We start from the raw sequence: 26,785 nt of genomic DNA on the forward strand, positions 1-26,785 counted from the left end.
TAACATACGCACAGAAGGACTTCCCCCATCAGGTCTGTCTTATTTCTGGTCTTTCTCTAAGTGTTAGATACCGGTTCTTTGTCAGACGTGTGCAGTGCATAGATTTCTTCCACAATATCACTTGTGTCTTGTCTTCAGTGGAACCTTTCAATGAGCAGCAGTTTTTACATTCTCTTTCCCTTCTCGCTCCAGGCTCTCAAGTGCGCCAAGAATTTGCGTTTTCTGTTATTGACAACCTTAGCTCTAGAAGCTTTAAATTTGAGTTAACGCTGATTTCTCCCTTAATACTTCATGGCTCATACTTTTGTGTCTTCTCTAAGCAATCACTGTCTCCTACAGCCACAATTCCTTTTTACTGGTTTTCTTTATGCAAAAAGTTGTAAACTTACCATGAAAGCCTCTGATCTGTTTCATGTTAGTTTTAAAATTTTACTTTTAAAATTAAAAGTTTATTTTCAACATGAGACCTACTCTCTTAAGTGTGCAGTTGAATGTCCTTGACTATAAATCCAGTGTTGAACAGTCAATCTCTAAAATATATTTACCTTGCTTAGTAAAACTTCAATCCCCTTGTTTATTAACAGCATGTTGCCTTTCCAACAGCCCTGGACAACTGCAATTCTATGCCCTGATTAAAAAATTTGAGTCTTTTAGACACTCCATTTAAATTCAACCATGCAAGATTTATCTTCTGTGGTTGAATTATCTCACTTAGCACAATGTCTTCAGGGTTCATCTGTGCTGTTGTATACTGTAGAAATTCCTTTTAATTTTGGAATAATTAAAATTTAAATATGTATACCACATAGGTTATTTAGGGTTTATCACTTAATTTTTAGTTATTTGGAGATTTTCAAAATGTCTGCTATTAATTTCCAGTTTAATTCCTTTGTGGCTAGAGAATACACTTGCTTTGATTTCATGTTTTCAAAATACACTGATGCCTGTTTTATGCCTAATATGCAGGCTGCTATGGTGAATGCTATGTGCAAAACTGAATTAATGTGGGTTCTGCAGTTTTGGAAGAAATAGTCTAGCAATATCTGTTAGGTCATGTTGGTTATAGAATAAAACAGGTAGAATCAGCTGTAGCTGCTCCACTGTGGCTGGGAGTAAAAAGACCTTCATTTGCATCTGACAGCAGACGCTGTAATTAAATAAGATTGAAACAGGTTCCAGTGCCAGCTTGAATCAAGCTGCACTGATGTGTATTAGAGATTGCTTCTCACTCAGTGCCTTTAGTTGCTTTTCTTGCTGAAAAGAATGGCTTCTATATAGCAACTTTTTTTTTTGGTCACTGAAAGAAAGTAAAAGAAACATGTAAATTACTTACCTTTTGTCTGATATCGCTTAGAACTGATACATTTGAAATGACTAGAGAGAACTTTACAACTTCTAGATAGTGTTATTTTTTCTGACAGAAAAATTTAATTGTACTCATGGCTAAAACCTGTGGCTGGTTTCTTCCACTCAGCCCAGATGGAATTTTGAAACAGAGGAGGACTTCCTTAATGACAGTGGTTCCCAGTGGTTACAGGTCTTACAGTAGTAAGGACCCATGCACTAAACAGACAGACAAACAGACCCAGAGGCTTAGCCTCTGAGTCCTGAAAACTAGAAACGTACAGTTCCAACCTCTAAAGACTGGAGACTTGCAGCTCTGGATGTGCAGGTGCAGCTCTGGATATGGTGTCAAGTGAGGAGGGAGAGAAGAGGAAAACAAGAGAGGGAATATGGGGAGAGACAGATACAACTAAAGCCATTTGAGTGGTAGTATGGCAACCTAATATAGCAGAGGCTTCCTACAACATGTAGATATGTGAAGGCAATCAAAATGAAATTGTCAAATAATGGGGGAGGCAGAGTCCCAAGTGCGTATCTTTTGCCACCAAATAAAGCTTCTAGTACTGAGATTGGGTTACATCTAATTGAATTGTTGGTCAAAGAGGTCCCATAGGAATAATGGGAATACCAAAACAACCAACACTGTTGCCAAGACGCTAGGTTGCTCTCCACAAACTGACAAAATGGCAAGATCCCATTGCTGAAGATAATACCTACACAACTCATTGGACGTGGAAGGCAAGCTGGTGCCTTCACAGAGCCGTCACACCCCCTTGCTAGCCCCTTAAGTACAGGAAGATACTCTGGATGCTGCCCAAAAGAGAAACATAAACCAACCCAACCCCAAACCCTTTGATCCTCCGTGGTGTCCCACCTGCCACATACTCTGGTGTGAGGTGACACAAAGTTGGTGACAGAAACCAAACAGTATCTGATCTGACTAAGGCCTACTCCAGGAGACGGAACCCATGCTTGGTACTGCTTGGATGACAAAGAATTTGACACTAGATAGCCCAGAGACCTATTGTTAAAGTCAAATACTACTTTTCATAAAGAAGTAGCAATAATATAGAGAAGATCAACCACACTAGACTAACAGTAGAAACCAGACAGAGCCTGTGTTGGCCTTCAGACTGGGTGTCCGACAGTGCAGTCACGTGTGACCCTGCTAGTCAGACTTCTGATCAGTGAGGAAATGGCTAGACAGATCAGGGCAGGCACAAGACATTGTCCATAACACAACCTGCCTAACTAAGTATCCCAGAACTGTAGATGATGAGTAAGCCACAGCTTCAATCCCCAGGTGTGTCTCTACACACCGAGGTAGGTTTTACTGCTTCCTGTTCTCTGGCTCCAGAGATGTCAATATTAGAGTATGGGAAACAATGTTCTCAGATGATAGGAAAGAGTGAGTGAGCTGGAGAAGGAAGGGAGGGAGGAAAAAGGAGACCGTGGCTACTGCTGTCTCACCCCCATAAGAAGCGAAATTACTTACGCATTAGGCTGTAAATGTGCTTGTCTGCAACGTGTTCCGTAAACAGCTTTATAAGATCATCTTTTAAGTCTCTGTTAGGCTTTGATTCTATGTAAAACTTATTCTGAAAAAAAAAGTTTCTATATGTCAACAAGGGAAAGTAATCATCCCCATGAGTGGGAGAACTAATCACAGTTTTAGGGAACAATGTATAAGGGTATCGGTTTAAAATCAATAATAAAATACCCAGCAAACAGCAAAACAAGGGTTAGGGGGTCTGGGTAGTCTATAGGGACTCTGGCAGTGGAACCAGTATTTATCCTCAGTGCACCAATGGGCTTTGGGAGCCCATTCCCTATGGAGGGATGCTCTCTCAGCCTAAATACACAGGGGAAGGCCTATGTCCTGTCCCAAATGATGTGACAGACTTTGATGATCCCCCATGGGAGGCCTCACTCTCCCTGAGGAGTGGGATGGGGGGCTGGAGAGGGGGGATGATTGGATAGGAGGGAGAGGGAACTGAGTTTGGTATGCAAAATAAGATTGCTTTTAATCTAAATAAAATTTAATTAAAAAGGTAGCAATAAATTGGCATTCTGCTCTACTCATAGATCAATGACTTGCTGAGCCACCATCAGAGAAATGTTCTCCTGCCACAGATGGGAGCAAATAGAGAGACCCACAGCCAGACACTATGCAGACAATGAGAGGCCTTGAGACGCTCAGCCCTAAATGGGTGTTTCCATTGAATCCCATGGGACCCCTGCAGAAAAAGAGGCAGGAAGAAGGTAAGAACCAGGGAATGGTGGGCACCAGGAAAACTAGGCCGCTTAAGTCAACAGGGTTGACAGGTGTATGAACTCACAGAGACCGTGGCATCATGCACAGGGCCCACATGTGTCTGCTCCAGATGTGGTCCTATGGCTGGAAGGAGACGTGGACACATGCCCAATCCTTAACTCAGAAGCTATCTCCAATTGATAACTACTTGTAAATGAAAATTTAGTTTTCTCTCAGGAAGTCTTGTTTTTTTTTCTATTTTTCACTTATTTTTTATTTCAAGATAGCTTCATATGTCAATCCCAGCTCCCTCTCCCGCCCCTCCTCCCCTGCACTCCCATCAACTCCCCCAGGTCCCCACCCAATCCCCACTCCATTCCCCAGGGAGGGTGAGACCATCTGTGGGGGATCCCCAGAGTCTGCCATTTCGTCCAGGGCAGGGCCCAGGTCCTTCCCCAAGATAATAGGCGGAGAGAGCATTCCTCACTGTGGGAGGGGCACCCAAAGTCCATCTGTATGCCTGGGACAAACACCAATCCACTGCCCAAGGTCCCACAGATTGTCCAGCCCTCCTCGTTGATACCCACATTCAGGGGGTCTGGATCAGTCCCATCAGATGGTGGTCCAAGAGTTCCCCCTTGTTCAGGTCAGCTGTCTCTGTGGGCTTCACCAGCTGGGTCTTGACACCTTTGCTCATCACTCCTCCCTGTCTGTCACTGGGTTCCAGGAGTTCAGTTCAATGTTTTGCTGTGGGTGTCTGCCTCTGTTTCCATCAGTCACTGGATGAAGGTTCTAGGATGGCATATAAGGAAGTCATCAAACTCATTATCATGGAGGGGCATTTAAGGTGGTCTCTCCACTATTGCTTAGTCAGTTAGTGTCATCCTTGTAGATCTCTGGAAATCTCACTAGTTCCAGGTCTCTTCCCAAACCTATGAATCCCTCTATTATGGTACCTCTCATCTTGTTCTCCTCTATTCTTCCCTCAACTTAATCTTCGTGCTCCCCCATGTTCTCCCCTTCCCTGTTCCTCTTCCTGACTCCCATTCCCTCCCCCCATGCTTCCAGTCTGCTCGGGAGATCTTGGCTCATTCCCTTTACCTGGGGTACCATGCATATCCCTCTTAGGGTCCTACCTGATTCCCAGACTCTCTGACGGTGGGATTGTAGGCTGATATTCCCCTGATCCATGTCTAAAATCCATATATGAGTGAGTATATACCATGTTTGCCCTTTTGTGACTGGGTTACCTCACTCAGGATGGTTTCTTCTAGCACCATCCATTTGCCAGCATTTTCTCTATCCACTCTTCAGTTGATGGGCTTCTAGATTGCTTCCAGGTTCTGGCTATTACAAATAATACTGTTATGAACACAGTGGAACAGACATCCTTGTATAAATGGGCATCTTTGGGGTACATGCCTAAGAGTGGAATGGCTGGATCTTGTGGTAGACTGAGTCCCATTCTCCTGAGGAATCTCCATACTGATTTCCAAAGTGGCTGTACGAGTTGGCACTCCTACCAGCAGTGAAGGAGTGTTCCCCTCTCTCCACATCTTCTCCAGCATAAACTGTCATTGGAGTTTTTGATTTTAGCCATTCTGACAGGAATGAGATGGCATCTCAGTGTTGTGTAGGAGGAAGCCTGTATGCCGCCATTAACCATGTGACTTAATAGAGGCACATACAGATGAGGTAATAAAAGAGCGGTTTATCACACCGCTAACCACACCCACTTTCGGCATGACTAAAGACGTATACAGATGGACGTAAAGACGTATACGTACGTAGGCGGTGAACTATGTCACTAGCCAGGCCCACATTTGGGCATGGCTAGGGAGCGTTACGGGGGAAGGCATAAAAGACAGAAGAACGGAAGTCTTGGTCTCTTTTCCGGATTTCAGCTTCCAGTTCGGCAGCGGAAAACTACTGGGCTCATCTGGGTTACTTGTTTGTTATCTTGTGAGTAATTTCTACAATAAATACTTAGTTTTACTTTCAGTAAGTGTGCCGTTTATCGTTACAGCATCAGTGTTGTTTTGATTTACATTTCTCTGATGGCTAAGGATGCTGAGCACTTTCTCTAGTGTCTCTCAGCCATTTTAGACTCCTCTATTGAGAATTCTCTATTTAGTTCTTTTTAATTGGATCCTTTGGTGTTTTGGAGACTTGCTTCTTGAGTTCTTTATAAATTTTAGAGATCAGCCCTCTGTTGGATATGGGGATTGTGAATATCTTTTTCCATTCTGTGGGCTGCCTTTTTGTCTTGTTGACTGTGTCCTTTGACTTACAGAAATTCTCAGTTTCAAGAGGTCCCATTTGTTAATTGTCGATCTCAGAGTCTGTGCTATTGGTGTTATGTTCAGAAAGTGGTCTCCTGTACCAATTCGTTCAAGGGTACCTCCCACTTTGTCTTCTAAGAGGTTCAGTGTGGCTGGATTTATGTTGAGCTCTCTGATCCATTTGGACTTAATTTTTGTGCATGGTAATAGACATGGATCTATCTGCAGTCTTCTACATGCCAATATCTAGTTATGCCAACACCATTTGTTGAAGATGCTTTCTTTTTTCCATTGTATAGTTTTAGTTTCTTTGTCAAAAATCAAGTGTTCGTAGGTGTGTGGGTTAATATCAGGGTCTTCAATTTGATTCCTTGGTCTGCCTGTCTATTTTTGTGCCAATACCAAGCTGTTTTCAAGACTATAACTCTATAATAGAGCTTGGATTCAGGGATGTTGATGCCTCTGGAAGTTCCTTTATTGTACATTGTTGTTTTGGCTATCCTGGGTCTTTCATTTTTTTCATATAAACTTGATTATTGTTCTTTCAAGGTCTGTGAAGAATTGTGGCGGTATTTTGATGGGGATTGCATTGAGTCTGTAGATTGCTTTTGGCAAGATTGCCATTTTTACTATATTGATCCTACCTATCCAAAAACATGGGAAATCTTTCCATTTTTTTGGTATCTTCTTTAGTTTCTTTCTTTAGAGACTCAAAGTTCTTGCTATACAGGTCTTTCACTTGTTTGGTTAGCGTTATCCCCAGATATTTAATGTTGTTTGGGGCTATTGTAAAGGGTGATGTTTCTCTGATTTCTTTCTCAGTCCATTTATCATCTGTATATAATAGGGCTACTGATTTTTTTTTGAGTTAATCTTGTATCCTGCCACTTTGCTGAATGTGTTTATCAGCTGTAGGAGTTCCCATGTAGAGTTTTTCAGGTCACTTATGTAAACTATCATATCATCTGCAAATAGTGAAAGCTTGACTTCTTTCTTTCCAAATTGAATCCCCTTGATCTCCTTTTGTTGTCTTATTGCTCTAGCTAGAACTTCAAGTACAATGTTGAAGACATATGCAGAGAGTGGACAGCCTTGTCTTGTTCCTGATTTTAGAGGAATTACCTTGAGTTTCTCTCCATTTAGTTTGAGGTTAGCTGTTGGTTTACTGTATATTGCTTTTTATAAAGGGAAACTTTTTCCTTGAGAGCAGCCTTCCCACTAGCCTGGTTCTAGAGCCGCATCAGTCCCAAATAAACACACAGGAGGCTATATTAATTATGAAGCTGTTGGCCTTGCTTGTTTCTTACTGGCTAGCTCTGACTTAAGTAATTACCCCATAATTGTTAATCTAAGTATTTCTCTTACCAGAGAATAGTTCCGGGCTTCCTACCCTATGACGTTACATCGTGACTCTCTTGTGTTTCTCCTTCCCAGAGTCCTCCTGGACTCCTAGTCCCACCTATCTAGATTCCCTATTGGCCAGACAGTGCTTTATTGACAAATGCACAGGACTTCCCCAACAGCTTTTATTATGTTCAGGTATGTTCCTGTTATCCCTGATCTCTCCAGGACCTTTATCATAAATGGGTGTTGGATTTTGTCAAAGGCTTTTTCAGCATCGAGTGAGATGATTATGTTGTTTTTCCCTTGCAATTTGTTTATATGGTGAATTACGTTAATAGATTTTCTCATGTTGAACCATCCCTGCATCCCTGGGATGAAGCCTACTTGATATGGTAGATGATTTTTCTGATGTGTTCTTGGATTTGATTTGCTTGAGTTTTATTGAGTATTTTTGCATCAATGTTCATGAGGGAAATTTCTTTGTAGTTTTCTTTCTTAGTTGTGTCTTTGTGTGCCTTGGGTACCAGGGTAATTGTAGCCTCATAAAAAGAATTTGGCAATGAACTTCCTGCTTCTATTTTGTGGAACATTTTGAGGAGTATTGAAATTAGCTGTTCTTTGAATTTCTGATAGATTTCTGCACTGAAGCCATCTGGACCTGGGCTTTTTTTGGTTGGGAGACTTTTGATGACTGCTTCTATTTCAATAGGGGTTACAGGCCTGTTTAGATTGCTATCTATTCTTGATTTAATTTTGGCCAGTGATATCTATCCAGAAAATTGTCCATTTCGTTTAAATTTTCAAATTTTGTGGAATACAGGTTTTCAAAGTATGACTTGATGATTCTCTGGATTTCCTCAGTGTCCGCTGTTATGTCCCCATTTTCATTTCTGATTTTGTTAATTAGTATGCTTTCTCTCTGCCTTTTGGTCATTTTGGATAAAGGTTTGTCTATCTTGTTGATTTTCTCAGAGAATTGACTCTTTCTTGATTCTTTGCAATACTTTCCTGGTTTCTAATTTGTTGATTTCAGCCCTCAATTTGATTATTTCCTGGCATCTACTCCTCCTGGGTGAGTTTGCTATTTTTTTGTTCTAGAGATTTCACTTGTGCTGTTAATTCTGTAGTGTAACTAACTATTCTCCAGTGTATTCATGTGGGTACTTAGTGCTATAAACTTCCCTCTTAGCACTGCTTTCAAAGTATCCCATGAGTTTGGGTATGTTGTGTCTTCATTCTCATTGAATTCTAGGAAGTCTTTAATTTCTTTTTTTATTTCTTCCTTGACCCAGGGATGGTGTAATTGCTCATTGTTCAATTTCCATGAGTTTGTAGGGTTTCTGCAATTTGTGTTGTTGCTGAATTCTAATTTTAAAGTGTGTTAGTCCGATAATATACAGAGGGTTATTCCAATTTTTTTTATATCTGTAGAGGTTTGCTATGTTTCCAGTTATGTGGTCAAATTTTGAGAATGTTCCATGTGGAGCTGAGAAGTTATATCCCTTTGTGTTTGGATGGAATGTTCTATAGATGTCTGATAATCCCAATTGGGTCATAACTTCTGTTAGTTCTTTTGTTTCTTTGTTAAGTTTCTGTCTGGAGGTTCTTTCTAGTGGAGAGAGTGGAGTGTTAAAGTCTCCTACTGCTACTGTTTGAGATTTTATGTGTGATTTGAGCATTAGTAATATTTCTTTTATGAACGTGGGTACGTTTGTATTTGGGACAGAGATGTTCAGAATTGAGACTTCATCTTGGTGGACTTTTCCTGTGATGAATTTGAAATGTCCTTTTTTATCTCTTCAGATTGATTTTAGTTTGAAGTCTAAATTGTTGGATATTAGGTCCGTTTGATTGGAAAATCTTTTCTCAACCCTTTACTCCGAGGTAAGGCCTGTCTTTGATGTTGAGACGTGTTTCATGTATACAGCAGAAGGGTGGGTTCTGTCTTTGTATCCATTCTGTTAGCCTGTGTCTTTTTATAGGCAAGTTGAGACCGTTGACATTGAGGGATATCAATGACCATTGATTATTGATTCTTGTTTGTTTTGGGATTTTTTGGTGGTTGTGTTATTGTGTATGGATTCCGCCCCCCTTTTCTTTTTGGTGTTTGGTAAAGTGGGATTATATACTGCCTATGTTTTTTGTTGGTTTGAAGTTTGTCTTCCAGTATCTTCTGTAGGGCTAGATTTGTGGATATGTATTGTTTAATCTGGTTTTGTCATGCAATATCTTGTTTTCTCCTGATGTTGCAACGATAAACGGCACACTTACTGAAAGTAAAACTAAGTATTTATTGTAGAAATTACTCACAAAAGACCAAACAAGTAACCCAGATGAGCCGAGTAGTTTTCTGCTGCAGAACTGGAAGCTGAAAGCCGGAAAAAGAGACTGAGACTTCCGTTGTTCAGTCTTTTATACCTTCCCCCGTAATGCCCCTAGCCATGCCCAAAAGTGGGCCTGGCTAGTGACGTAGTTCACCGCCTACACCTTTAGTCATGCCTAAATTGGGTGTGTTTAGTGGTGCGGTAAACCGTTGTTTTATTACCTCATCTGTGTGCACCTATAGTAAGTCACATGGTTGATGGCAGCACACAGTTTCACAATGTTTCCCCCCTACATTCTCCATCTGTCATGTCTATTTGGTGCTCTGTAAGATTCTTGCAGTTTCATAGGCATATCCTTCTTTAGGTTAGGGAAATTTTCTTCTATGACTTTGTTGAATATGTTTTCTGTACCGTTGAGTTGTATTTATTTTTTTATATTTATTTTTTATTTTTAAATTTCAATTTAAATTAGAAAAAAGGTTGCTTCACATGTCAATTCCAGGTCCCTCTCTATTTCCCTCCCCTCCTCCTGTGCCCTCCCACCAACCCCCCCAATATCCCCTCATTTCCCCAGGGAGAGTGAGGCCCTCCATGGGGTGTCCATAGTCTGTCATTTCATTCAGGGCAGGGCCTAGACCCTCCCCCAAGAGTTTAGGGTGAGTGTTCATCTCTCATTGTTGGATGGGAGTCCGAAGTCCATTTGTATACCCGGAATAAATACTGATCTACTACCCAAGGCTCAATAGATCACTTAGGCCTCCTCACTGACACCTGCATTCAGGGGGTCTTGATCAGTCCCATGCTGGATTCCCAGGCATCAGTCTGGGATTCAAGACCTAACCCTTGTCAGGTCAGCTGTTTCTGGGGGTTAAACCAGCCCAGTCTTAATCCCTTCGGTCATCCGGCCTCCCTCTCTGTCACTGGATTTCTTGTGTTCAGCTCAGTGCTTAGACGTGGGAGTCTGCCTCTGCTTCCATCAGCCACTGAATGGAGGTTCTGTTTCCCAGACTCTCTGGCCATGGGATTGTAGGCTGGCACTTCCCAGATATAGGTTTAAAATCCATATATGAGAGAGTACATGCCATGTTTCTCTTTTTGTGACTGGGTTACCTCACTCAGGATGGTTTCTTCTAGTGCAATCCATTTGCCTGCAAATTTCAGGTATTGTTTTTTTTTTCTGCTGAATAGTACTCCATTGTGTAAATATACCACATTTTCTCTATCCACTCTTCGGTTGAGGGGTATCTAGGTTGCTTCCAAGTTCTGGCTATTACAAATAATGCTGCTATGAACATAGTGGAACAGACATCCTTGTTGTATGAATGGGCATCTTTTGGATATATGCCTAAGAGTGGAGTTGCTGGGTCTTGTGGTAGGTTTATTCCCATTTTTTCTGAAGAATCTCCATACTGATTTCCAAAGTGACTGTACAAGTTGACACTCCCACCAGCAGTGGAGGAGTATTCCACTTTCACCACATCCTCTCCAGCATAAATTGTCGTTGATGTTTTGAGAATTCTCAATAGACGAGTTTAAAATGGCTGAGAGACACTTGAGAAGGTGCTCAACATCATTAGCCATCAGGGAAATGTAAATCAAAACAACTCTGAGATACCATCTTACTCCTGTCAGAATGGCTAAAATCAAAAACACCAATGACAATTCATGTTGGAGAGGATGTGGAGAAAGGGGAACACTCCTCCACTGCTGGCGGGAGTGCCAACTTGTACAGACACTTTGGAAATCAGTATGGAGATTCCCCAGGAAAATGGGACTCAGTCTACCACAAGATCCAGCAATTCCACTCTCAGGAAGTCTTAACTGGGAAAACAAACTGCTCTTAAGGATTGGCTGCATGCCAAGGACTAGATGTCCAAGAGAAAATGAACTCAATGGCGTCATTGAAGAGCTTTGTCTCACATGCTATCACTACTGGGGGTCAGCCTTCAGCATTACAGGGCTCAAAGAGACTCCACAGAGTTGGCAGTGTGTACTAAGACTTTTTAATCTGAGGGTGTTAAGAGAAAAACACACTCATTCTCTTTCTTGATGGTTTCCATCTTTATTCTTCTATATTCTCCATTTTCTATTATTATCTCTATCCAGAAATGTAGTGTCCCATCTGTCTCTTTTGATGTTTTCCTTCTAACTCTCTCACTCTTGATGTTTTCCTTCTAACTAATTTTACCTCTCTCTAATTCTATCTCTATTCTGTCCCTCACAGCTTATATTCTCCTACAAAATCTTTCAGGCAATATAAAAATTATAATGTGGTTATATTATGTTTTCCAAGTGAATGAATAAAAGTAAAAAACAGGATAAACAGGATATTTTCCATATCCTTTACATGATTAAGCATTTTATGTATTACAGGTGAAAAACAAATTTTTCCCAAGAACCCACATACATTCATATCCAAGCAACATGTTATAAATTAGCCATGTTGGCAAGCAAGAAACCCTTCTCAGTCAGGTCTGACAGGCTGGGTTTTACAGTTACAAAGACAGGGCCAATTACTTTATTACTTATCTTTTTTATTTTTATTTAAATTTGGAACAAGTCTGCTTCACATGTCAGTCCCAGCTTCCTCTCCCTTCCCTCCTCCCCCACCCCTACCAACTCCCCATCCCCCCAGGGAAGCTGAGGCTCTCTATGGGGGATCCCCAAAGTCTATCATATCATCCAGGGCAGGGCCTAGGCACGCCCCCATGTGTCCAGTGTGAGAGAGCATCCTTCCACGTGGAATGAACTCCCAAAGTCCATTCATTCGCCAGGGATAAATACTGATCTACTACCAGAAGCTCCATAGATTATTGAGGCCTCCTCACTGACATCCACGTTCAGGGGTTCTGGATCAGTCTTATAAAGAATCTTAAAGGAATCACAAACCTTAACTTTCATATATGAAAAAAAAGCCAGGTGTACCTTAAACCTTTAGGGTGCATACCCACTCATCAATAGCTTTTTTTATATCAGGAGATTAAGGGCAGAAATGGGTATAAGGAATTAATCATCACCTTTGGTCATCTATAAGTCCTCACAAGAAAAGTGTTAGGTAGTAATAATTGGGCTGCTTTGCTCTTGTTCCCTGACCTTAAAGAGTTCCTCACTCAACTATGTACTTTTCTAAAAGTTTAGATTGTCTTCTTGGGTTCTTTACCTCAAAGCTATTTGACATAAACATCTTAGTCTAACTTTAACTTATTGTAAAATCTTTGTTTCAACTTGATGCACTCTGAAACTTGTGAACACAGCTCCCAACATTTAGTTTAAAAGAATTTAAATAGTTGGGCTGCTGTGACTCAGTTGTTTTTCTTAACCATTAACCTAAGCCGCAGTCCATATGGCTCCTCAATAGAAACCCCTGTGTTCTAGCTGTGTGACACTTCCTTGTCTTATTTATTTTTAATCATAAAACTCTATTTAAACTAAATCATTCTTATCAGCTTAAGAAGATGTCATCTTCATAGTAAAAATGCCCAGTAGGACGGGATGTTTCCATGAGATAAACACACTACATTTCAGGCAGTGGGGATCTCCCCATACCCGTTCACACATGCCGGATACCAGAGAAAGATGACAGCGGCAAACACGTAAAGCCACAGCAGAAGCAAAAAACATCTTGGAGTCTGTGGTCTCTGGCCTTTCCCATCCAAGACTCACCCATTGGGAAATCTCCTCCTGGTGGGCTGACACCTTGAGCTTCAAATGCCTCCTGCGGCTCCTCTGACACAGCCTCAGGCAGTATGTTGTGTGGGGACTTTTCCTCCTCCCTTTGTCTTTAATTTTATCTCATTTTTGTTTTTGTTTTTACTTACATCTCGAGTTTTAATATATATATATATATATATATATATATATATATATATATATATATATATATCCCTTCTCCTACAGGTCCTTTGCATATTCATCATGGCTTCCAGTTTAGTGTTTTTATGGGATTCCTGAGTGCGATCCTTCTCTTCTGTTCTGTAGCATTCCCTATTATTATGTATTAGTTTTTGTTTTATCTTACTATATTGTATATTATTTTTTATCTCACAGAATACGGTTTGTTTTCTAATGAGAGACACAAAGTGGGTGGATCTGAATGGGAGGGGAGGTGGAACTTGGTGGAGCAGAGGGAAAGGAAATATTAATCAGGATTTGCCATGTGTAACAGAAAGCTATTTTCAAAAAAAGAAATACGTTACAAACGAGTTAGGTTCTCAAGAGAAATGGTATCAACAGCACACACTCTCACACACATATTCACAAACAGGCACCTGAACTGATGTATATGATGGCGGATGTTAAATCCCTTGATATGCCATCTGTAAGCTAGAAAGCCAGGGAAGCTGGCTCTGTAACTTGTGTAAATTTTAAAGTATGACAATATATGGTGTTGCTCATGTTAAGTCTTGGAATCTAAAAACCTGAAAAACAGTAGCTCTGATGTTTGATGTTGAAGAGTAGAGGACTGTTGCTCTGAATGCGCAGGTGCAGCTCTGGATGCACAGGTGCAGCTCTGGATGTGCAGGTGCAGCTCTGGATGTGCAAGTGCAGCTCTGGATGCACAGGTGCAGCTCTGGATGGGTAGGTGCAGCTCTGGATACTCAGGTGCAGCTCTGGATACTCAGGTGCAGTTCTGGATACTCAGATGCAGCTCTGGATGGCCAGTTACAACTCTGGATGTGCAGGTGCAGCTCTGGATGTGCAGGTACAGCTCTGGATGTGCAGGTACAGCTCTGGATGCGCACATGCAGCTCTGGATGTTCAGGTGCAGCTCTCGATACTCAGGTGCAGCTCTGGATGCGCAGGTGCAGCTCTGGATGTGCAGGTCAGGGGCTTTACTGCTCTGAATTTGACTATCACCAGTTCAGCACTTAGCAACCAGTGGTCCACAGCTTGTGCAGCAGCTGGAACTGGTAGCAGTTATAGCTGCTAGTGTTCTGAAATCTCTAGCACCCAGTGTTTGGACTACTGGTTCCAATGGAGCCCAGTGTTCCAGCCTCTGCGCCTCAGGCACTGCAGCTTCTTAGAATTCTCCTTTTGACTGGGGCTGCAATTTCCTGTCAACTCTTCACAGCTTTCTGCGCCTACACTCTTGGTCTTCTGTCTCCTTTTGACTCTCTCCATGGTTTGCTATCTTAACTACCTCCGTTTTCCACAGTTCTGCTCCAATTTGGCTTCCAGAACCCTTCATCTCCTTTCTTGATAGTTCGCTACTGCAATCAGTGTCATCAGCACCATGGCTACCACCTCTGCCACAGCCTGGGCCACCTCCCCTTTATGTTATCAGCCTAGTCTGCTCTTCCAGCGCTGCAGGAGGCAAGAGAAGATTTCTGGGATGAACAGCCTAACACCGGAAGCATCATGGGAGGGCATGTTCCTGTTGATTTGAAAATGAGCTGAGTCTATGGCCATACCACTTCTGAATGTGCGTGTTCTCATCTGAAAATGAGCTGCATAGCCTGTGAGGTATGCATGTGGAGTGCAAAAAAGGGATTTTATTTTCATTAATAACAGCACAGCTCCTAATTCCACTGAACACAGTGGAATAGCACATGAAGGATAGTCACACATCTCTCATCTCACCAATCACTGGCTTCTTGGTGAATTAATGAGGAGGTGAACCCTCTCATACTGAGTGATAATAATGTATATACTATATACATTATATATATGTAAGTGTATATATACATGCAAGAAATCACTTTATCTAGTCTACTATTGATGGGTATTTAGGTGAAATAAAAATAAAAGTGAAGTCTATAGAATTAATTTTTTTTTTGTGAACAGGGTTTCTCTGTGTAGCTTTGGAGACTATCCTGGAACTAGCTCTTGTAGACCAGGCTTGTTTTGAACTCACAGAGATCCACCTGCCTCTGCTTCCAGAGTGCTGGGATTAAGGGCTTGTGCCACCATTGCCTGGCTTAGAATTTTTTTAAATTGTAAGGTTAAAAGTTGATGCTACATAAGATATCTCTGTGTATTGGTCTGTGTATATGTGGGTATATCGAACTCATATGTTTCATACTCTCTGTAAAAGAGTAGAACATATTTCAAAATACTAATCCTTAATACTATCTCAAACTGATTTTTGAAATTTCCTTTCTCCCAGGGGGTTATTAACAACAAAACAACAAAAGACAATGTTTCTTTGAGAATGTTATGGTGTGGGAGATGATAGAAGGAGTTTGGGCAGGTATTGGTGAGGCAATATGATCAATACACATTTTATAAATCTATAAAACTTTCAAAGAATATAGAATATTAAAGAAAAAGTTGCCTTTCCTTTATCTGTAATTCTAATTTTCTCCAGTATCTATGCTCTTAGTAGTCAAACAATAAAACACACATTCATAACATAATGGATGACAAAGTAACACAGACAGAAGTTACTGGCACCTGCAAATACTTGGTGACTCACTGGGCCACACCATGCATGACACACTGCAGATTTCCCCCTAGAGGCAGAAGTCAGTAAACAAGAGACATCTGCTGGGCCATGTAAATAAACATTTACAGATCAGTCTGAGAGGAGTTTGCCAAAGAAATTGGATGATCAGTCCTAGGATCTTCCCATCTAATTATTACAAAAATAAGACGGCTATTACTCACCATAGTGCAGCATATGGAGAAAGAGGAGATGTGGCAAACAAATCAAAACAGGCTCTGTTCCAAGGGTAGAACTTTTACCTTTCTGAACATCACTGTCATGTAATTGCTTTGCTTAATTAAGTATAGCCAGAAATTTATTTGGCTTAATTCCCCAAGGCATCTTTTTTTATTAAGTTAAATTACTTATGAGATAACAGAAAATAATTCCTGTTTGTTTCCAAACAGGCAAACAAGCATACCATAATTAAAACAAAAACAAAACAACCCCCCCAAACCTGAGAAAAAAGACAAGATTCTTAGTTGGGGTCATCCTTGTAAGTAATATTGGAGAGGCTATCTTTTTTGTTTTGTTTTTTTGTTTTTCAAGACAGGGTTTCTCTGTGGCTTTGGAGGCTGTCCTGGAACTAGCTCTTGTAGACCAGGCTGGCCTCGAACTCACAGAGATCCGCCTGCCTCTGCCTCCCAAGTGCTGGGATTAAAGGCGTGCGCCACCAACACCCGGCTTGGAGAGGCTATCTTAAATGTCCTTCCCCTATCATGAGACTGATGACTACCTTAAATGCCATCCTAGAGCCTTCATCCAGTAGCTGTTAGAAGCAGGAACAGACACTCACAGCTAAACACTGAGCCGAGCTCCTGGAATCCAGTTGTAGAGAGGGAGGAGTGATGAGCAAAGGGGTCAAGACCATGCTGGAAAAACCCACAGAAACAGCTGACCTGAACAAGTGGGAGCTCACAGACCACAGTCTGACAGCTGGGAAACCAACATAGGACCGAACCAGGACCCCTGAACACGGGTGGCCTGGGCAGTCTATGGGGCCTCTGGCAGGGGAACCAGGATGTATCCCTAGTGCATGAATGAACTTCAGGAGCCCATTCCCCATGGAGGGATACTCTCTTTGCTTAGATACATGGGAGAGGGCCTAGGTCCTGCCCTAAATGACTTGACAGATTTTGATGATTCCTAAAAGAAGGCCTCACCCTTCCTGGGGAGTGGATGGGGCATTGGATGGGGAGATTGGAGAGGGGCATGGGAGGAAGAGAAGGAGAGGGAACTGGGATTGATAAAGTAATATTTTTTATAATATAAAATACACAAGAAACACACACACACACGGGCATCCAGAAAAACACAAGATCAAAAAACACGAGATGAGAAAACAAAGCAACATGAGATAAAAAGGCTATAAAAATACCATTGAGTTAATTTTGTATTGGCCATCTGCTGCTGGGACCTACCCTTAAGTGTTGTTAATATACCCAGTGAGACAACACTGGAGAAAACTGAACTGCAGATGGCATCTTGGTTGGGGTGGAAAGCCATGCCTACTTGCCCGTCTCAGTGTTGGCGCCCCATCTGGCTTGAACATGTGAAGGCCCTGTGCCTGCTGCCACAGTCTCTGTGAGCTCATATGTGTGTCTGTCCTGCTGTGTCTGGAAGACACTGTTTCCTTATCTCCTCTGGCTCTCGCAGCCCCTCTGCCCTCTCGTCCCTGTAGCTCCCTGAGCCCCGAGGGAAGGGGTTTGATGGAGACGTCTCATGTGGAACTAAAGTCTCTCACTCTCTGCACACTGTCCAGGTGTGGGTCTCTGGCTCAGTCCCTGTCTACTGCAAGAGGAAACTTCTCTGGACATGCCCGAGCAACATATGGACCTGTGGGTATAGCCGGATGCTGTTAGGAGTCATTTTATTGCTATGTTCCTTTAGCAGGACAACATTATTTGGCTTTCTCCTAGGCTCATGATCCATTCAGTCTCAAGTTCTTGGCCACCTGAGCAGTGCCAGACATAGGTTGCATTTTGTACTGTAGGCCTTAATTCTAATCAGAGAATGGTTGATTATTTCCACGTTTGTGCTGATATTGTACCCGTACAGCTTGTGGGCAGGGTTAGTAGCTGGGTTGGTGGTTATCTCTATCTGGGAGCATGCAGAGCAACTTCAAGTATAATACAAATGTTCTTTAAAATCTATTCTGTTTTAAAAAAAACATTCATATGAGCTGGGCGTTGGTGGCACATGCCTTTATTCCCAGCACTCGGGAGGCAGAGGCAGGCGGATCTCTGTGAGTTCCAGGCCAGCCTGGTCTACAGAGTGAGTTCTGGACAGCCTCCAAAACAATACAGAGAAACCCTGTCTTGAAACAAACAAACAAAAACAAACAAACAAACAAAAAACCTACTCATATGGATTGTGTCACCAGGTATTTGGAGAAATTTTTTTATTGTCAAGTATACTTATGCAACGTTGAATTAAAAAAGTTTGAACATGTTTCTTCTTGTGTTTCTAGAATCATGAATGAATCATAGTATTCTAAGTGGCTGAGGATTTATTATGACACATTTGCTAAAGCATGTGACTATGGAGAGGCTGTCTCCAACCTGTCTGTGTGCACACATGTCTAAAATACGTTTGTATATTCAGATCTGAATTGTGAGAAAAGAAAGAAATACAGATTTTCACATAAAGTGTCCTAAGTTTGAAGTTTTGGAAATTAATTAGGATCTTAAGAAACACTGCTTTTGGACCACATAAACTATGCTTGCAAATAGATTTAGGCCACAGGCTGACAATTGCCAACTCCAAAGTCCACAATTGAATCTCTAGCACTTCTGGATGTCTATTGACCATGCATGCTTTGTCTTGTCCATTGTATTTCAAAATATTAAGCATCATGTATATGATGATAACTGTTAATTCACTGAATAATTATAATCAAACATAGTAGTAAGTGCTAAGGGACTTAACTGAAGCTTTTCCACATGGTGAAAAAAAACCCGAGGATGCCAAGATCATTCTTGGATGCTCACACTCAGACTGAGTTAGTCAAGTGGTAGTAGGTAGGAGAGGTAGATGTAAATCCGACCTGACTGCAAGACTGTGGGTATGCTGATAATTCAAGGTTCTCCTTTTCTGTCTTCAGCTGAGATGGAAAATGTACAATAGATGTTCAGTAGATGCTTTTGCACTTCTGTGACTGGATGTTTATAAACTCTTTGAAAATGGGAGCAACACCTTCTACTCTTATAATTTCTTCTACATATAAAGGTCATAGCAATAGAGCATGGTAAATAAATAGTTGAACAGCTGATATTTATTGACAGATTTATCTACAAAGAAGATCCCATAACTCTGAGCCCATGGTCATTTATCAAAAATCACTAACAGATTATTACTACATTACTGAAGAGGCATGGAGTAGTGCAAAAATTACTCAGACTTCAAGTCAAGAAATGTGACCTTGCTACACATCTTGCAACCAATTAGTTTGTCCTTTTCCAATCCATTGTAGATGCTAAGTTATCCAATCCATAAACTGAGCATATTGGAGTAAGAAATCAATGAACTCTTTCCCCAGTATTTAAAAATCCATAACTTTAATTGATCTATGTTACTGTGGAAATCAAGCTAGTTGAAACTAGACTTATGATCTGAATTTGCCTCTGGCAATGTATTAGTTATGGAAGTTACTGTTGCAAGTAATAGAATAAAAAAAGACAACCTTACTATTGCTCCAATTATCCCAAGCCAAAAGGAATGTAGTGGCTTATATAAATCAAAGTCACTGTTGGTGTTAACACCACAGGTATCTCAGAACATTGTCAGAATTTATCATTCTCTCATCATTGAAATAAATACATTTAAAAGTCCTAGGTGACTATACTGTGAAGCCAGAAGGCAAAACCATTGTTGAAACACATCAGTGCAAACTGTGTGACAACTTCCGAGGACAGGATCTCAGCACAGCCTGGGCTAAATAAGGAAGGTAGCTAAATTAGCCAGGGAATACAAGCCAGTAGTCAGCACTCCTCTGTGGCCTCTGCTCCAGTTCCTGCCCCCAGGTTCCTGCCTTGACATCTCTCAATGGTGGGCTGTAAGTTATGAAATAAACCCGTTCCTCCCCAAGCTGCTTTTGGTGATGGTGTTTATCACAGCACTAGAAAGCAACTAGAACGTTCTCTATTTGGCACACCAGAAATTGTTTGGGGGACGTGTCTGAAACACTTATTTTTGGTTTTTTTGAGACAGGGTTTCTCTGTATTGCTTTGGAGGCTGTCCTGGAACTCACTCTGTAGACCAGGCTGGCCTCGAGAATGCTGGGATTAAAGGCACGTCACCAATGCCCGGCTGAAACACTTTCTGTTAAAACTTTCATCTCTCTTCAGGACCCCAAAGATGGACTTGATGGCTCCCTCTGTGGCCATGTGTAGTAGAAATGGTTTCCATTTCCACGAAACTCTGGATGGACAGATAGCTAGACACCCAAATTAAAAGTGAAAGTGAGGAAATTGTCTTGGAACATGAATCTTATGCTCACTTCTAGTCACCTGACCCCATGACCATCTGTCATCGTTTACGCAGTAATGGGGAAGAGAGACTTTTCCAAAGAGGACTGGGGGAAAAGTACTTTGTTTTAAATTACAAACTAGGGCAGTGTGGTCTATTGTGGGAGACCCAGTCATTCTCATCTCAGGCACAATGGCTTCAGATCCTAAGATTTGCCTTTTCCAAGATTAAAGAACACATCAGTGCCACGAAGTATAGCCGCCTGAGGACACCTTTGGTTCACTTAGAAATTTGGGTCTTCATATTAAATAAGAACAGAAACCAGTGTGTGTCCAAATCTAACCCAATTAGCTGCTGACATCTAATTGAAAATTATCTGGCAATAACTATGTGATGGAGGTTCTTGTCATAAAGATAGTAAAATTGGCACAGTAATAATGGCTAAATGAAAGCACTTCAACTTAATGAAAATTGATAAAATAATACGCCTTAAATGAAAGTATAGTACTTACCAGCATTGACTGAAAACTCAGGTTCTGCCCTGCCTGTCTTGGATGCATCCCAAGGTGAACGTCATGACCGATGCCTTTCTGTGCCCTCTTTCATGGATAAAGGCCTTCATCCATGAAACTTCATAACTCGTTTCTAGTCAAAAGAGCTTGGCAAAAATGAAAGGGCTTCTTTTGACACAGGGTCTTGTTACAGAGCCAAGCTGGCCTCAAGCTGGTATTCCTTCTTTCTCAGCCTCCTGAGGGCTCGGAGTATAACACTGTGCCTATCTTAGTATGATGGGATTTTTGGAGATGTAATTAACATACCAAGTATATTGGTTTTGAAAGAATCAAAAGGGATCTTGAGGCTGTGTTGGTAGAGTACTTGTCAACATGCATGGGGGCCTGGTTTTGGTCCCCAGGACTAAAAATGAGGGTAGTGTCACATGCCTATAATTTAATACTCATGAGGTGGGGTAGCAGGATCAGGAGTTGAAGACCCTCTTAGACTCCATACAGAGTTGGAGGCCTGACCGGGTTCCAAGGGACTCATATCAAAAGAAACAATCGAGTAGATTTTTGTGAGTGGGATGGGGACAGGTGAGGATGGGGACAGGAGGGATCAGGTGGGAGAGGGAGGGAAGGAGGGAGACAGTATGGGGAGGGGTGGCTGGAGCTGGGAGGCATTTGGTGGGCAAGGTGGAAACCTAGTGTAGTAAAAATTTCCTGGAACCCGTGAGGGTGACCCTAGCAAGGACTCCTAGTAATGGAGGATACAGAGCCTGAAACAGTCATCTTCTGTAACCAGAAAAGGCTTCTAGTATTGGCACTGGGACACCACCCAAACCACAAAATCTTCAGCCTACAATCTATCCTGTCTACAAGCTGTGCCAGGGCAATGTTGCCTTAGAGCTTGCTGGAGTGGCTAACCAGTGACTGGTCTAACTTAAGGCCCATGCCGCAAGAGGGAGACCATGCCCAACACTGCCTGCATGCGCAGAAGCCAGAAGCTGAATGGCCCAGAGAGACCAAGTGTAGAACTAAATCCGACTGGTCGAATATACACTCTGCTATACACGTATTGATGCCTAGCCCAGTCATCATCAGAGAGGCTTCCTCCAGCAGCTGATGGGAGCAGAAACAGAGACCCACAGCTAGACACCAGGTGGAACCAGGGAACCCCACAAGGATTGTAGGAGCCAGAGGTGTTGAGGACACCATGAGAACATGGGTCATAGAATCAACTAAGCAGGGCTCATAGAGGCTCACAGAGACGGAAGCATCAATCATAGAACCTGTATGAATGTGAGTTAGGCCCTCAGCATCCCTGCTATAGTTGTTTAGTTTGGTGTTTTTTGTGGGACTCCTAAAAGTGGAAAAGGAAATGTTTCTGACTCTTTTGCCCGCTCTTAGGACTCTTTTCCTCCTTGCCCAGCCTTGATGTGAACATTTCAGTATGTAGCCCTGGCTGCCCTGGGACTAGCTGTGTAGACCAGGCTGGCCTCCTGAGTGCTGGGATTAAAGGCATGTGACATGTGATGCCGGTATCTTGCAATTTTTCTATTTTATTGACAGGAATCTTTTTTCTGTGGTCATAGGACCAAGAACCAGATCTTTATAGACTTTAGGAGCCCATTCCCTATGGAGGGACTCTGTTGCAGCCCAGATACATGGGGGAGGGCCTAGGCCCTCCCCAAAATGGTGTGATAGACTTTGATGATCCCCCGCAGAAGGCCTCACTATCCTTGGGGAGTGGGTGGGGGATGGGTTGGGGGGTTGGTAGGGGTATGGGAGGATGGGAGGGCGCGGGAATGGGAGATTGATATGCAAAATAAGATTGTTTCTGAAAGAAAAAAGGAGAAGTATTCAGTTGCCATCTCTCTGTCACAGCTTGGCGTCTCAGTTGTCAGGGTCCTCAGCTCTTGGTGACTTTGGGCTTACCTTCTTACTGCCACTGTTGAGTCTCCAAGCCCCAGGATCTTGGGTGATTTTTTTACGACTGGTAAAAACCTGTTCTTTACATCATAAGACCATAAGCTGCCCACAAGTGAGTGTGGCATGATTGTATTTTGGCTGCTCTTCCACCAATCATAGCCTTGGACATCCTCAATTTCCAATTCTTACCAATCGTATGCTTTGTATAAGGGCCAATCACAAGCCTTGCACAGGGACAGTCTACTTTGCATCAATTACATACTTTGTGCTGAGTCATAGGGGAGGTATCTTTTTTCCTCCCAAATCTTGTTGAGACCTGTTATTATAGCAGATGAGCCCTCCCTCCCTCCCTCCCTCCCTCCCTCCCTCCCTCCCTCCCTCCCTCCCTCCCTCCCTCCCTCCCTCCCTCCCCCCTCTCTCTCTGTGTGTGTGTGTGTGTGATGGGTAGATGCTTTCTTGGAGCAGCTTCAGAAAGGGTCATTGGAAAGTCATAGCTGAAGTAAAGCTTTCTGACACTGGTATAGACTGGAACAGGGTTGACTGGAGGCAGGACTCATCAAGTAGAAATGAATGATATCTGCAGCAGCCTGGATTGTAGTCTATCAGTGGTTGGAGTATAGTTTCCTCAAGGTGTTTGTGGAATGTTCAGGAGGGATACCATAATGACATTCTGACTAGTTGTTAAACAAGTGGTCTTCCGGGCTAATAGAAAACCCTTAAGTAACATGGGCACAAGGTAAGGGTCTGGTAGATGCCAAAGAGTCAAACCAGCCTTCCCATATAGTATAGTTTATTCAAAGAAAAATAAAACTAAAGGATGTTTGTAATAATAATCTCATTCTTAATAGTATTTATCAGTGCTTAACTCCCAGTAACCTTAGGGAAGTTTGGGTCCTTCTCTTCCTATCTCAAATGGGTGGAGGTGGGTCTTGTTATGCCTTTTGTTGAGGCCTCCTGTATGAAGCTATTGGTTCTATGATATTCGGAGTTGGATTTTACACTCCTTAGCACATCTAAAGTCACTTTTCTTCAGTTTTTGATGGTCCTTGGGACTGGTCATGAGAACTTGTTATCTGCAGGAGGCAGAGGGCTCCCATTTGAGCTGCTTCTAGAATCTGATGCATCTTCTGTGTGTTCAATATAAGCAAAAGTGAGATGACAATGCTCTAAAACACTGCCTTTTGCAGGTCCAGGGAAGCCCTGTAGATGCTCTGACCTGCTGGAGCCGATGGAGTCAGATTCGGAGGTCAGAGGAAGGGCACGCTGCAGAAAGAGCAGGAAGAATGGACCGAGGTTTTGAGTGACCAGGTGAATGCTTAATTCCTTCAACCTGGGGACATAAAGTCCAAATTAATTTCCTTGATTGGTTCCCTCTGAATGAAAAATTCTTGGAAGCAGACATGAATCTGTTTCATCTGGGCTGATTAAACTACTGTTTTTATTAATCCATTGTCTCTCCTTGAGCGTGAAGTTTTTTTTTTTTCCTGACATTTTAGATTCACATTCAGCATGCAAGACTTAAAAGCCCCAAGGAGGAAGGTTGTTGGAAATGAAGAACCCAGGGGTTTGGAGACAGATCTTGGATTGTGTGCCCCTGAGAAGATTCTCCCCCTGTCTTGGGCTTCAGAAACTCTGTAAAATGCACTTAATCATGCCCAAACTGAAGAGCCAAACCGTGGATTATTGTGAATGAGCTTATGAAGTTCAAGTGCTCTGTGAATGAGGCACAACTGGTAGGTTTTCCGTCGGCATTTAGAGTAAAGTCAAGCATATGTTGCGTCGACGATGCCAGAGTAGAACACTGCAGGCCATTCCTTAGCCCCTGAAGCACTTGGCGGTAAAGACAGTGATTCGCCCGTGTGACGGTGCTTATACATTATGAATTTCTTTTTGAAAGAGGGCCTCACTATGCGGCCCTGGCTGGTCTGGGACTTGCTATGTCAATCAGGCTGGCCTTGAACTCATAGACATCCACCTGCCTCTAACTCCCGAGTGCTGGCATTAAAGGTGTGTGCCCTCATGCCTGGCCTAGGATATTTCTTGACAGCTGAAGGAAATACACTATACTAGTCCGTTCCCTTGATGCTACTTTCTGATGGATTTGGACACAGCAAAGCAATGAATTTCTGTGTGATTTCATCACAAGTTAAAGAATTCAGTTTGAGAGGAGTGAGATGAGGAGAGAAAAAAAAAGATCATAAAATTAAAAAAATAGCAATGATCATTTTCCTCATTCTAACATGTCTGAATTCGGAGCTTTCCAGCCAGTACATCCTTGGTAACTTGTCCAGCTTATTTTTAAATACCTTGAAAGATTGTCCTACCTTATTTCTCTTGAGAATTCATCCTTCCGTGTAATGGAGTTGCCTTGTAGGATGTTCTCCTTGAGATAATAATATTATAGTGTGTAATTTCTTCATAAATTTTCATTTTATTCAATTTTCCTTCCATAAAGGAATCAATAAACATGAAAGGAAATAGAAAAGGGAAAAATAGGTGATGGGCAAGGGAGAAGCAATTTCTGGCTGGTGGAAGGAGTCCGTGGGAACAGGCAGCATCAGGGTATGTGTCTTGGTTACTTTTCAGTTGTTATGAAGAGACACCATGACCAAGACAAGTTATTAAAAAAGTATTTAATTTGGGTGTTCATGGTTCTTCAGAGGGTATAGAGTTTATGATCATCATGGCAGCACACAGGCAGGCATGGCACTGGAGCAGTAGTGAAAGCTTACATCTGAGTCACAGGCAGGAGGAGCCCACAGCACACACACATGCACACATGCACGCATGAACATGCACACACACACACGCACGCATGAACACACGCACACATGCCTGCATGTATGGAGAGAGGAAGGAGGAGGGGGAATGAGGGAGAATGAGTTGGAGAGGGAGAGAGGGATAGGAAGAGGCAGGGGGAGAGAGAGGGAGAGAAAGCAGAAGGGAGAAAGGGGGAAGGGAGAAATGGAGAGGAGAGAGAGAAAGGCAGATGGAGAAGGAGACGGAGAGGGAGATGGAGACAGAGAGGGAGAGGGTGAGTGAGGGGAAGAGGGAGGAGGACAGGGAGAAAGTTAACTGGAAATGGCATGTTCCTCAGAGCCCACCCCTAGTGCTACACACAAGCCACACCTCCGAATCCTTCCAAATAGTTTCACCAATTTCAGACTAAGCTTTCATGTACGAGTCTATTGGATCCATTCTTGTTCAAACCACCACACTATGTTGGCAGCAGAGGAAACATGGTCCTTATGATGGGTCTGAGGAGATAGCAGGAGGCAAGGATGGAAACCAGACCTCTCTCCAAGCTGAAGTGGGCCTCAAGATGCCGAGGAATCCCTAGGGGTCTGGGCGTGGCTCAGCATGAGAACTTCAAACTCGCATTTGGAAACTCCATGTTGGCCTACGTATTTTGAAAATGACTTGAGGTTTTAGAGAGATGCTGGGGAGGGCAGACACAAACTTTCACATTGGGCCTTAACTGTTGCTTTCCCCACAGACCTACCTGCCTCTCCCCTCTTGTTCACTCCATGATGTCCGCTGTTGAATTCTGACTTGCAAAGTCATGGCTATCTGAAGGAAATAGCCGAGGCCGGGGATGTAGCACACAGAGGACTCTATTGTCTGTTGAGCCCAAACACAGCCAGAGACAGCCCCACATTGCCTCGCTCAGCGGTCAAGGGCTGAGATTTCAGATGGATAGTAAAAGGGTAAAGGCTTCACACGACAGTTTTAGAATTCTTTTGCAAAAAGACATTCATGAGTTGAAACTATATTAAAAGAAGCCTATTCAGTACCAGCCATAGGTGAGCATGCTTTAAAAACTACAGGCTTTGCTCTATTTTTCATTGTTACTGGACCCCCCAAGGTCAATTATTTAGTACTCCTGCTCTGATTTGCTATTGATTCCACAATAAAGTTAG

The 26,785-nt window shown here is 42.4% G+C and overlaps 1 long non-coding RNA gene across 2 annotated transcripts; it reads left to right on the forward strand.

The window, feature by feature from the left end:
- On the forward strand, positions 1-25,266 carry LOC121139373. 2 transcript variants are annotated; one of them, XR_005876333.1, is made up of 4 exons: positions 1-32; positions 3,430-3,606; positions 24,053-24,173; positions 24,362-25,266. It is a non-coding gene; the product is annotated as an uncharacterized LOC121139373 (long non-coding RNA). The 2 variants fall into 2 exon arrangements; XR_005876332.1 differs by lacking the exon at positions 24,362-25,266 and having other exon boundaries at positions 24,053-24,304.
- The last annotated feature ends 1,519 nt before the right edge of the window (positions 25,267-26,785 follow it).

The sequence above is a fragment of the Mesocricetus auratus genome, unplaced genomic scaffold, assembly GCF_017639785.1.
Source record: "Mesocricetus auratus isolate SY011 unplaced genomic scaffold, BCM_Maur_2.0 Super-Scaffold_4256, whole genome shotgun sequence".
NCBI lineage: Eukaryota > Metazoa > Chordata > Mammalia > Rodentia > Cricetidae > Mesocricetus > Mesocricetus auratus.